The sequence below is a fragment of the Babylonia areolata genome, chromosome 2 (assembly GCF_041734735.1).
Source record: "Babylonia areolata isolate BAREFJ2019XMU chromosome 2, ASM4173473v1, whole genome shotgun sequence".
Classification (NCBI taxonomy): domain Eukaryota; kingdom Metazoa; phylum Mollusca; class Gastropoda; order Neogastropoda; family Buccinidae; genus Babylonia; species Babylonia areolata.
The window spans coordinates 57,998,232-58,010,687 of NC_134877.1; the positions used below are offsets into that span (position 1 = coordinate 57,998,232).

General features: G+C 43.2%; 1 protein-coding gene across 1 annotated transcript in view; it reads right to left on the reverse strand.

The window, feature by feature from the left end:
- LOC143279524 (complexin-like) overlaps nucleotides 1-5,890 on the reverse strand; it is a 307,086-nt gene extending 301,196 nt beyond the window's left edge. Inside the window, exon 1 of the mRNA XM_076583586.1 lies at nucleotides 5,751-5,890. The gene's annotated coding sequence lies outside the window, so the exon portion shown is untranslated. The remainder of the gene's footprint in view (nucleotides 1-5,750) is intronic.
- Between the last annotated feature and the right edge of the window lie 6,566 nt (nucleotides 5,891-12,456).

The following is a 12,456-nucleotide window of genomic DNA, read 5'->3' on the forward strand; positions in this document are numbered from 1 at the left end:
TAGCGGAACAGCAGAAGGAACAGAAGCACCAGCAATAACCGCAGGAAAACGGGACATAACAATAGCAACAGCCAAGTGGTTTAGGCGTTGGACTTTCAATCTGAGGGTCCCGGGTTCGAATCACGGTAACGGCGCCTGGTGGGTAAAGGGTGGAGATTTCTCCTATCTCCCAGGTCAACAAATGTACAGACCTGCTAGTGCCTGAACCCCCTTCGTGTGTATACGCACGCAGAAGATCAAATACGCACGTTAAAGATCCTGTAACCCATGTCAGCGTTCGGTGGGTTATGGAGACACGAAAATACCCAGCACGCATAAAATGCTAGTATTGGTCAAAGTTATGACCGCTGAGCATTAATGGAAGAAGAAAAAGTAAGCGTTTCTTCAATAACAATAGTTGTATGGGCATGGTCTGTAGCGGTTAACTGATGATGGCTGTTAATTATTGTGGGTATACATTTTTAATCGGCTTCATAGTCCTTCTCATTGCCGTAAATGGTAGCAGCAGTAGCCTGCACGTTGTGGAATGAAAGTTGCAGTGACCATTTACATGTAACAGGCTGTATGACGGTTACACATTCCTCTCAGTGGATTAGTATCTGTCACTGCTTGGTTTGTTTGCAATAGCACAATCTTAATCTGCTGCAGTTCTCAAAGCTCATTTTATAACTGGATATATTTTTGCTTGGGCCATTTTATCAGTACTCCAAAATGTTAAGTTTAAGGCTGATTAATTTGAAGCTCAATAACTGACCCAAGTGCTGCTTTGGTAATTCTGTATCTTTTTACTAAGGTTGCCAAGGAACAATAAATATGATTTCCAGATCTGGACTCAATCAACAGAGAGTATGTGCACACGCGCGCGCTCACACACACACACACACACACACACACACACACACACACACACACACAGAGAGAGAGATTGAAATACACAGAAATTTTAGTAACTGCATATGTTTAATCTGTACCAAAGCAAAGCTTACAAAATTTTGGATGCTGAATTCAGTAGGCCAATGTTTAAAACACACACGCACAAGTTTGCACATGCTAGAGATGACACGTGTTATTCCATAGCTTTTAAGAGAGGTTTCTGATACACTGAGGACAAAGTTGAAGTGGTTAGAAATCTATTCTGACCTGTTATCCACTGATGAGAAGCATAGGCAACTGCTCTGGCACCTATACATTACACACTCAAACTCCTTTGAGAAGGATATGAATTGCTATATCTATGACATTCTATAGAGAATTTGAGAACCCTTCCCCTATAAACGTGAAGCCCTCCAGCTGTGACCCTTCAAGCCAAAATCTCTGGCTTTTGCTCAGCTCTTTTCTTCCCAGGGGAAGCATTCAATTCAAACCAGGGGGCTGGGAGGAAAGTGCAGACAAGACTGTGATTACTTTGAGAAAGAGGGCAAGTCAATAAAATGATCAAGCTGAATCTCATGTAGTAAAGGGCTTTACACTGTGTTTCTTCTTTTCTTGGTTCTAACACTGCCGGTCATCACAGTGGGGAGTTGGCTGAAAAAGGATGAAAAACTAACAAATTGTATATTTCTTTGTACGAAAACACTAGCAAACGATAAAATTCGCACTGTTAAAGATCCTGTAATCCAAATCAGCCTTTGGTGGGTTATGGAAACAAGAACATGCCCAGCATGCATATCCCCAGAAACAGAATATGGCTGCATACATGGCAGGGTAAATAAACAAAATGGTCATACACATAAAATGTTACATGTCTGCGTGAGTGTGTATGAGTGTGTGCCTGAAATCTGATTGAATGACACAGGACACGAATGATGAGTGCCCAATGGCAGCTGCCAGTTGGCTCTACCAAGGTAGGCAGCCTGTCATTCAAATGACCCAGTGTCAACTTAGAGCTTGGTCTTTGACTGAGGATAGGTGCCATATCATTCCTCACACACATGCACATGCACACACTCACACATGCAAATGCACTCATACATGCACACTACATTGCTTCATTGCTTTGTTGCCTTCACTTGTTTTCCTCACAATCATGTTGCATAGGGAAAGATAAATAGATAGATACTAAGATAGATAGAAGATAGCTAGCTAGCTAGCTAGCTAGATAGATAGTGTGTGTGTGTGTGTGTGTGTGTGTGTGTGTGTGTGTGTGTGTGTGTGTGTGTGTGTGTGTGTGTGTGTGTGTTTGATGCAAGCATTTCAACATATACTGTACAAGTGTGTCTACTATGTGTGTATAACAGTAACATACATGCATTCGAGTTTGTATAATCATAGTAATTGCGAGTGTGCACATGACAAGAATCCATATGTATGTGTATCTGAATATGTGAGTGTGTAAATATGCATGTGTGTGGGTTGTTTTTTGAGGGGTTTTGTGTGTGTGTGTGTGTGTGTGTGTGTGTGTGTGTGTGTGTGTGTGTGTGTGTGTGTGTGTGTGTGTGTGTGTGTGCATGTAAGCATGTGCGTGCATGTGAGTGTGTGTGTGTGTGTGTGTGTGTGTGTGCGTGCGTGTATGTATGTATGTATGTGTGAAAACAACATGTGGATGACTGCATGTGTGTGCCTATTAGTCTGAACAAATGTGCGTAAGTTTATTTTCTGTGTACACTGGTATATAAGAATTTTCCATAATGACAAATAAAACATATCATTCATATGGCCACAGGACAGTGATGAACAGGGAACTAATCATCACATCATGTATGTAGAAACAAATAATCCCTGGCAGATAATTACTCCCAATTAACAACATGATGCAATGACTGCTGGGCAGTTTCAACAACCAATGAGTCAGCACCTGCAGCGCTGAATGGAGTGAAACACACACACACACAGATATGTGTGTGTGTGTGTGTGTGTGTGTGTGTGTGTGTGTGTGTGTGTGTGTGTGTGTGTGTGTGTGTGTGTGTGTGTGTGTGTGTGTGTGTGTGTGTGTGTGTGTCTGTCTGTCTGTCTGTCTGTCTGTCTGTCTGTCTGTCTCTCTCTCTCTTTCTCTCTCTGTACATATATGATTATAGATAGACAGACAGGCAGACAAATTGACAGATAAATAGAGAGACAGACAGACAGACAGACAGATAGATAGACAGATAGAAAAGAGAGAAAGAGAAAGAGTTAGAGATAAGTGATATGTGCTCAACCATGTTAAGCATCATGTGTGTGCAGATATAGACTCATTAACATGTGTACACACACAAACTCACTGATATAAACATGGAAACACAAACGTGTACAATAATAATATACTGCCTGTGTGCTCTGTTCTCCGGTTGCATGCACTCTGTTTTTTGGTGTGTTTTTTTAATCATCTTTTTTCATGTGTGCAAGTATGTACTTCTAAATATAATTTTATGTGTGCATGTATTCACTTCTAAATGTGTGTGTGTGTGTGTGTGTGTGTGTGTGTGTGTGTGTGTGTGTGTGTGTGTGTGTGTGTGTGCACCAATGTCTGTCTGTCTCTCTCTCTCCCTCTCTCTCTATACATATATATATATATATATATATATGGATTTTTTTTTTAATATATATATATATATATATATATATATATATATACTTTATTATGTGTGTGGGTGGGGGTGTGGGTGTTTTAGTGTGTGTGTGAGTGTGTGAGTGTTCAGAATAGCATACTTGAAAATAAGACCATGTCAGCTTGATTGAATGGTCACAGATCAATCATACTCGAGTTGAATCCAAGACAGGTATGCATATCCATGTGCATGCAACATGTGTGTGTGTGTGTGTGTGTGTGTGTGTGTGTGTGTGTGTGTGTGTGTAGAATATTATACTGTGAAATAAGACCATGACAGGTAGATTGAAAGGTCACATATGAATCATACACAGGTGGAATCAAGACATATATTAAAGCTGATATGCTGTGGCAGACTGCTGATCGATCTGCTGACTAATCATTCTTTTGAAATAACTGATAAAAATAAAAACATCATAGTTTTCGCACATTTTCATGTTGGTAAAAGTCTAACTATGTGAACTCATCAAAAACAAAATGCATTACCATAGTGCAGCATCAACTTCTTTTCATAACACTTTTTATGTGCGTGTGTGCATACCTGTTTATTAAAGATGTCTTCTTTTTTTTTGCTGCATCTTTGATTATCTATTATAATAATCTATTACATCAGCATGGGCATTTCTATACTATATAGCCAGGGACATGCAGTTTATTTGTTGTCCTTTTGTGTGTGTGAGAGAGAGAGAGCGAGCGAGCAAGCAAGCGAGCAAGAGAGAGAGAGAGTGTGTGTGTAACTGTGTGTGAGAGAGAGACATGCATGTCTTTGAGCTGCATTCGTTTATAATCCCATCTGGAAAAAAAAAAAAATCACTGACACATCTCAACTAAAAATATGTACAAAGGAGGGGTCAGAAAAGTTCAAGCCAACACAGGACATGACCCTTGGGCCTTGATTTATTGCGGGATGCTGCAACAATCAGGCCACCACCTCACAAACTGAAACATTTTTTTTCTCCCAAAAATTTAGGAAAAGGACAGCAGCAGTACCTGCATAGATCCAATGGTCTATTAGCAAACAGCATGATTAATTACACTGAAGAATTATAAAGTGAGCTTTCTCACATCATTATAGCACATATAATATGTTCTGCTCCTCACATTTGTTTCAAGCACTGAACCAATGACCTTGAGTCACACACACACACACACACACACACACACACAACACACACACAACACACACACACACACACATTTTCAAATAAATACACACGCTACACATACATGCACGCACACACACACACATGCACACACACATGCACACACACACAAATGCACACACGCATGCAGTACAAGAGTTTTTGCACGCATGCGCGCGCACACACACACACACACACATGTGGCACACACACGCACACACACACATGCATGCGAAACATATACACAAGCTGTGACACACACACACACACACACACACACATTCTCACATAAATATACACACACATGCACACACACACACTCACAGACACACAAAAGCACACACGAATGCATGCAGTACAAGATTTTTTGCACACACACACACACACACACACACACACACACACATACTACACCAGGTATTTTTTCAGTTTTCTTTGACTTATAATATGAAGCAGTGGTGGTGACATTTAATGAAAGCGTATAGGTCTATGAACATTTCATGCAAGTGTACAACAGCTCGTCACACACACACACACACACACACACACACACACACACACACACACACACACCTTTTTGTACAAGAGTGTCTGTTGGAGATATCAAGTGGGCCGATCGAGTGAACTACCGAGGACAATGAACCAAAATTACAGACTGCAGTTATGCCCAGTTTTAACAAAAGCTGCCTCAATGCAAGAATAACTGCATGGCAAGGAAATGCATGTGTCCGTCTGGAACTCCCCATACTACCCCCCCTCACTCCTCTCCTCAGCAGTTCCCCTCTCCCCTCACAGTTTTGACCATAACGACTCTGCCGTCAGTGCTCGCACGATGCACTCGATCACTGCATTGGTCGGTGTCTCCGTGCAGTCTCTCTCTGTGACGACAAAAACAGTACGCGTTTGCCGCAGTGAGCGTAACCCGGCTCATAGAAAAAACATTTTCGCTTCCATTCTTTAAAAGATTTCAGTGCAATAATTACAGTCCGGTGCAATGAGTATTATTCTTAATGCAAAAGAATTATTTCGCAATAAATATGAAACTAAAACATTGCAAAACAAAACCAGCATGGTGAGCTTACCTGATCGGCAGACACTGGAACCGAGCTCAAAGCAGACGACACACAGATGAAATTACTTTTTTCGCCTTCAGCACAAATACAACTCCTTGCCGAGTGTTCAAATATATTTTTTCTTTTCAATTTGTTGCTATGGTAGTGACACAAGTAGAACAGCCTGCTTGCAGTGCACATTACATGTTCAATGAATATTCTGCTGTCTTCGACAATCCATTTATAAACATTGCCATCATCGGCAATTTCCGGTGATATTCGGAGTCCTATTCGTGACAACTTTCAACTGGGTGCACTCGATTGAAGATCATTTGTTTGCATGGTGATCCACCGGATTTCCGGAGTTCATTTCTTCCATAGCGGTCTACCGGATCTCTGGTTGACGCTCCGTGGATGGTTATCTGAGCAATACAGCCAAATTTTCTATTACATGCTATATAATGCTGTTAACATCAGTCTCATTTTGTGATCTGGGGTGCTAACGTGTCTGTTTACACACAGCGTGAGTCTATGTAATAACACTGTGTTTTGGGGTGTATGTGTGTGTGTACACTAGTAGTGTGTGTGTGTGTGTGTGTGTGTGAGTGTGTGTGCGTGTGTCCGTAGCAAACTACTCTAACATAATAATTTTCTCTGGGTTCAGTGTATCAGCACCTATGAAATTCAACAAATGAAAAAGAATGATAGTATTTATACTCATCCATTTCATCACACACACACACACACACACACACACACACACACACACACACACACACACACACACACACACACAGAGAGAGAGAGAGAGAGAGATACTGGTCTTAATCAGGGTTTCAAGTTACTTCATGTGAGAATTGTATTTACATAGACAATCAGTATCATATACAAACGTTTTTAAGACGAACCACAAATCCACTTTTTCTTCAAGTTCTTTTTTTATTTTCTATTTTTGTATTATTTATGTGAGTGTTCTGGCATTTCTCACTGATTTCACACCATTGTCACTGTACAAATGGGATGCATAACCAATGGTAGCACACAAAATATAGATGTATAAACTATAAAAAGATTTTGAAAGAAAAAAAAATAAACGGAATTCATACGTTCAATATTAACTTTTCTACTTTCTTAGGTTTTCATAATAGATAAACACATGATTATCATAACAAGAAATCATTCCACCATCCCCGGTCGAAACCAGTGAATTCAGATTTCCATTTCCTTCGTGTGCTTTTTCAGGTGTGTGTGTGTGTGTGTGTGTGTGTGTGTGTGTGTGTTGTTGTTGTTGTTGTTGTTGTTAATTCTCTTTAGTTATCAGTGAAAAAGGGAGAACAGTGATCTCAGTCACCACATACTCAGTCATCTCTGACTTCTCCATTTCATTCTTCCTGAGCAATAACAAAAGAAATTCACAGTTCCACCATTTGCAAAGGCATCCATTCATACCAACTAAAGCATAGACAAAAACGTTATACATCTCTCAAACATCCATGTTCATGCATGTAATTATAAGGAATTACACAGTAAAGGATGTCTTTGCAAATATATCTGTAAGACTGAAAATAATTGAAAATTCAAGACATTGGCTGGCATAATCATATTCACAATGGGGTGTTTTTTTTCGGCCGATGAGAACACTGACGAGAACAACTCTTAAATTAGTGTCAAACTTACGCATAACGTTGGAGATTAGCCCCAGACAAAAAAATCAATAAAAAGTCGTTCACAAGCAACAGTTAAAGACTGTTCAACCTTAACATCCCATGCAGTGTCCGCAGTGTAGTAGTCTATATTCGTACCCTCGTACGGTTTTTACCCTGGGGTCAAATCTGGCCATGATCCCGGCCGGATGAAACTTCGACAAGTCAGAGCTGACCCGCACTAGTTACCACCCCTCCTATATAGCCACATTACAACTCTTTTACTTGTAATGGTTTAATATGGTTAACTGAGAGATCAAGCCGGTATTAAAAAAAAAAAGAAAAAAAAGAAAGAAAAACAAGTAACACTGATGTTGGTGTTTCATAAGCGGCAGTACTTTATTTTCGAGGCTGACATTTGAATAAAAATTAATGCATAAAAATGAAAAGAGATTTTGGACCTGGATTTCTCTCTTTAGCAAAATACTTATGAAGTTCAGTATACTTCCAATCACAAAAAGAAACTGAAGAAATTGTACTGACAACTAACACATTCAGCACAAACTACAAATCATCACCACGATAACCACCAGAAATATACCACCACCACCAATGCTACAACAATACAGCTACCACAAACAGTAATGACAAACAGAAACTGACACAACCACAGCTGTTACAACCATGGTCACAACAGCGACCACCACCACTACCACATAATTTTACCTCCCACCCTCATAACGAAATCCACAACGGGCAGCCACAACCACAACAGTGACTTCACAACGACCATAAAAACACCACGGCCACAAAATCAAGCGTTTCAACAAAACAAACAGCCACAATTACAAACACTACCACAACAACACGTACGTCAACAACAACATCAACAATACAAAACAACACAGCACAAACCAAACAACACAAAAACCATAAAACACACCATGTCACGACCTCGTACATGACAACACAGCCAGACGACAATGACTAAAGGGCGGTTACTCGTAATTTAGCAATCAAAGCAATTGGTTGTGTTGATCTCCCTTATGTTCAACACACAACCATCAGTAAACATTATTAATTTACCAGCGGAATTTTTAATAAAATTGAATGTTTTGTACAAGGAATGAAGTAAAACCTATTCACTACATTCTGAAAAGATTTAGGCGATTAGAGATTGTTTACACCTACCTTCACTTTCACACAAAATTTTGTCATTGCCAAATAAGAGGATTAAACGGTGGCCGCGGCATGTCCCTTCCTTTCTCTGGGACACACACACACACACACACACACACACACACACACACACACACACACACACACACAGTCGGAAGCAGTCTTCCTGCACACGCATACATTTTTGCAAAATCTTATATAAATCTGTACAACTCGTGATAATGAAATGTTTTGATTTTGATTCTGATTCTGATTCCGATTCTCTCTCTCTCTCTCTCTCTCTCTCTCGGCACACACACACACACACACACACACACACACACACACACACACACACACACACACACACACACACACACCGCCGGGCACACTGACACTGACGCTCATACACACACAGTGTTCACACTCACACACACACACACCCGGGCACACACACACACACACATACACACACATCGGCACACACGCTCATACACACATGTTCACACACACACACACGTGCGCGCGCGCGCGCGCGCACTGACACACATACACACACACACATCACTCACTGACACGTTTGGAATTACAGAAAGGCGGACTGGGCTCTCTTTGAGACCCTCCCAGATACATACACAAAGCCAATCAACATCAGGCAGAAGGACTCAAACAAGATGGTTCAAGACTTCACAAAGGCCGTCTTGAAAGCTGCTATAGAATCCATCCCAAGAGGAGCACGCACAGGCTACAAGCCCTACTGGACGGAGGAACTCCAGAATCTGGAAGATGCTGTTCCGGAAGCCAGGGACCGAGCAGAAAAGCAGCCATCACTGGAGAACAGCATAGCGCTGAAGGAAGTAACTGCTAAATACAAGCTGTCCTGCGCTCAAGCTGCAAGAAAAAGCTGGCAAGAGAAAACTGAAAGCCTAAATCTCGACAAGGATGGCAGCAAGCTGTGGAAACTGGCTAGAACCCTCAGCTACGAAACAACAAGTCACACCACTATAACAATACAAGAGAATGGAAATTACCTCTCTGGAAAGAAAGCAGCAGACCACTTAATAGACGTCTATGAAAACATCAGCAATCTGGAAGTCCCTCCTGAACATAGAGCTGCAGTGCACAGGGCCCAAGGTGAACTTCATGAGAAAGAGCCCCAAGAGGAAGTCATGACCTCAGCTTTCACAGAGAAAGAGCTGGAGGAAGCGTTGCAGAGCATCAACCTGAAGAAGTCACCTGGACCAGACAGAATCACAAATGAAATGTTTCTGCATCTTGGGATGAAGAGCAAGGCAGTCCTTTTAACAATCTTCAACTCCAGCTGGAAGATAGGATCAGTCCCACAGTGTTGGAGGGAAGCAGACATGATCCCCATTCACAAAAAGGGAAAGGACAAGTCGAAGGCTGACAGCTACCGACCCATCAGCCTTACAAGCTGCTTAGGAAAGCTGATGGAGAGACTTGTCAACAGTAGGCTTGTCTGGCACCTTGAAAAGTATCAGCTGCTGAGCCATGAACAGGCAGGCTTCCGCCAACACAGATCAACAGAAGACCAGATCACATTCATCGCTCAAAGCATTGAGGACGCATTCCAAGAAAAGAAGAACACGCTTGCTGTCTGGACTGACATGGAGAAGGCGTTCGACAAAGTCTGGAAGGACGGACTCAGGCTCAAATTACGGCGATGTGGTGTGTCTGGGGAGATGTACACCTGGATCAGCCAGTACCAACACAACCGCCAAGCCCGAGTCAAGATTCAGGGCCAGAAGAGCAAGAAGAAGGTGCTGAGACAGGGAGTACAACAAGGAGGAGTCTTTTCGCCAACGCTGTTCCTCATCTTCATAGAGGACATCGTCAGAGAACTGCCAAGAGGGGTCAGAGGAACGATCTACGCAGATGACCTGGTACTCTGGTGCTCTGAAGAGTACAACACTACAGCACAGATAATCCTCCAGACTGCGCTCAACAAGATCAGCAACTGGACCAAGGAATGGCTTGTCTCTGTCAACTCAAGCAAAACAACCTACACAGTCTTCAGCCTATCCAGCAAGAAGCAAGAGGCGAAACTGACACTGAACAACCAAAGGCTTGCAGAGGAACCAACACCTACCTACCTGGGAGTGACATTTGACCGCAGGCTCACTTGGAAACAGCAGATCACCAGATGCTGTAACAGGGCCAAGCTGAGACTGGCGATCATGAAGAAACTTGCAGGGACGGACTGGGGGGCTGATGAACGTATCCTAAAGAGACTATACGGGGAGAGTCCGACCTGTAGTCGAGTACGGAACATCGGCATGGGCATCGGCTGCTGTCTAACCTCGACCATCTCAACAAGATACAGAACCAAGCTCAGCGTGTCATAACTGGCGCCATGAGATCCACCCCAATCATGAAGATGGAGGAGACCACTGGGCTACAGTCATTGGAGGACAGAAGGGACACAAAGATCCTCATCCCGGCAGCAAAATTCAAACGCCTTGAAAATCATCCAGTGAACAACAGAATGAGCAGACCCACCAAGAGCCGGCTGAAAAGAGGCAGCTTCATCCACCAGTCAAGACGCCTTGAAAACCACAGTCTTGATGGAACACGAAGTAAAGCCTACCCCGGCAAATGTCACCCACCTATCTTGGAAGAGGCAGGTGTTCCCAACAGTCGTCACCAGCATTCCCGGAGTGGAGAAGAGAGGAACACAGTCAGACACCCAAAGAAAGGCCCTGGCCATGGAGTACATCTGCAACCAGTACCCCCACGAAGACTGGACGCATGTCTTTACAGATGGCTGCGCCACAGAAGCAACGAGGGATGGTGGAGCTGGAATCTTCCACCGATACAAAGACGGAGATGAAGAAATTGCAATCCCAACAGTAAAATACTCTATCAACTTTACAGCTGAGCAAGAAGCCCTCTGTGAGGCAGCCACAACAGTCTCGCAGAACTCCACAAGAACAACAGGGCAGGTGGTGGTGTTGTCAGACGCTCTCTCCGTGCTCCAAGCCCTCAAGAACTCCCGCTGCAAAGAACAGAACCATCTCACTTCAGCCCTTGTTGCCCTGAGTGCCAGAGTGGAGAAAGTGGTGATACAATGGGTACCAGCACACTGTGGCATCAGAGGCAACGAAAAAGCGGACATTCTGGCAAAAGACGGTGCACAGGAGGAGCAGGCCAACAAACTGGTGTCATACGATGAAATCAAGACAATCATCAAGGCACAGCAAGAAATAAAGTGGCGTCTCCAGCACCCCAAATATAACCCAGAAGACAGATACCATTTGCTGGAACGACGGGAACAGGTCAAGATCTTTCACCTGAGGACTGGACACACCCGCCTGCTCCACCACATGCACACAAAATTTGGCATTGGACAGAGTGGAGAGTGCTCTTGTGGTGAGGGACCAATGACAACCGACCACATCCTTCAAGACTGTAGGACGCATGCAGCATCCAGGAGGAAGTACTGGCCAACACCGACAGCAGTGGAAGCCAAACTGTACGGCACCCTGGAGGAGCTGCGACGGACGGCAGCCTTCATCGAGGACACCGGGCTGCTCATCTAATGGGAGGCGAACGAGGAAGAAGAAGAAGACTGACACACGTTCACACACACACACACACACACACACACACACACACACACACACACACACACACACTGGCGAGCCGTGTTTGCGTATAAATATATGATTATACGTATGCATACATGAATATACCAGAACACAGAGAGAGAGACAGAGAGGGTGGAGTGAGGGAGGGGGAGAATTAGACTCGTGTGCGCGCATACGCATAATATATGCACATTAGTGCATACCGTGGCCCAGGCAACTCAGTGCACACGGGCCGTGGGCGCACATACAGGCAAACACATCAGTACCGACACAACAAAATATCTGTGTCATCACGGACAATGGAAAGGCCGGCATCAGTCCACAGCA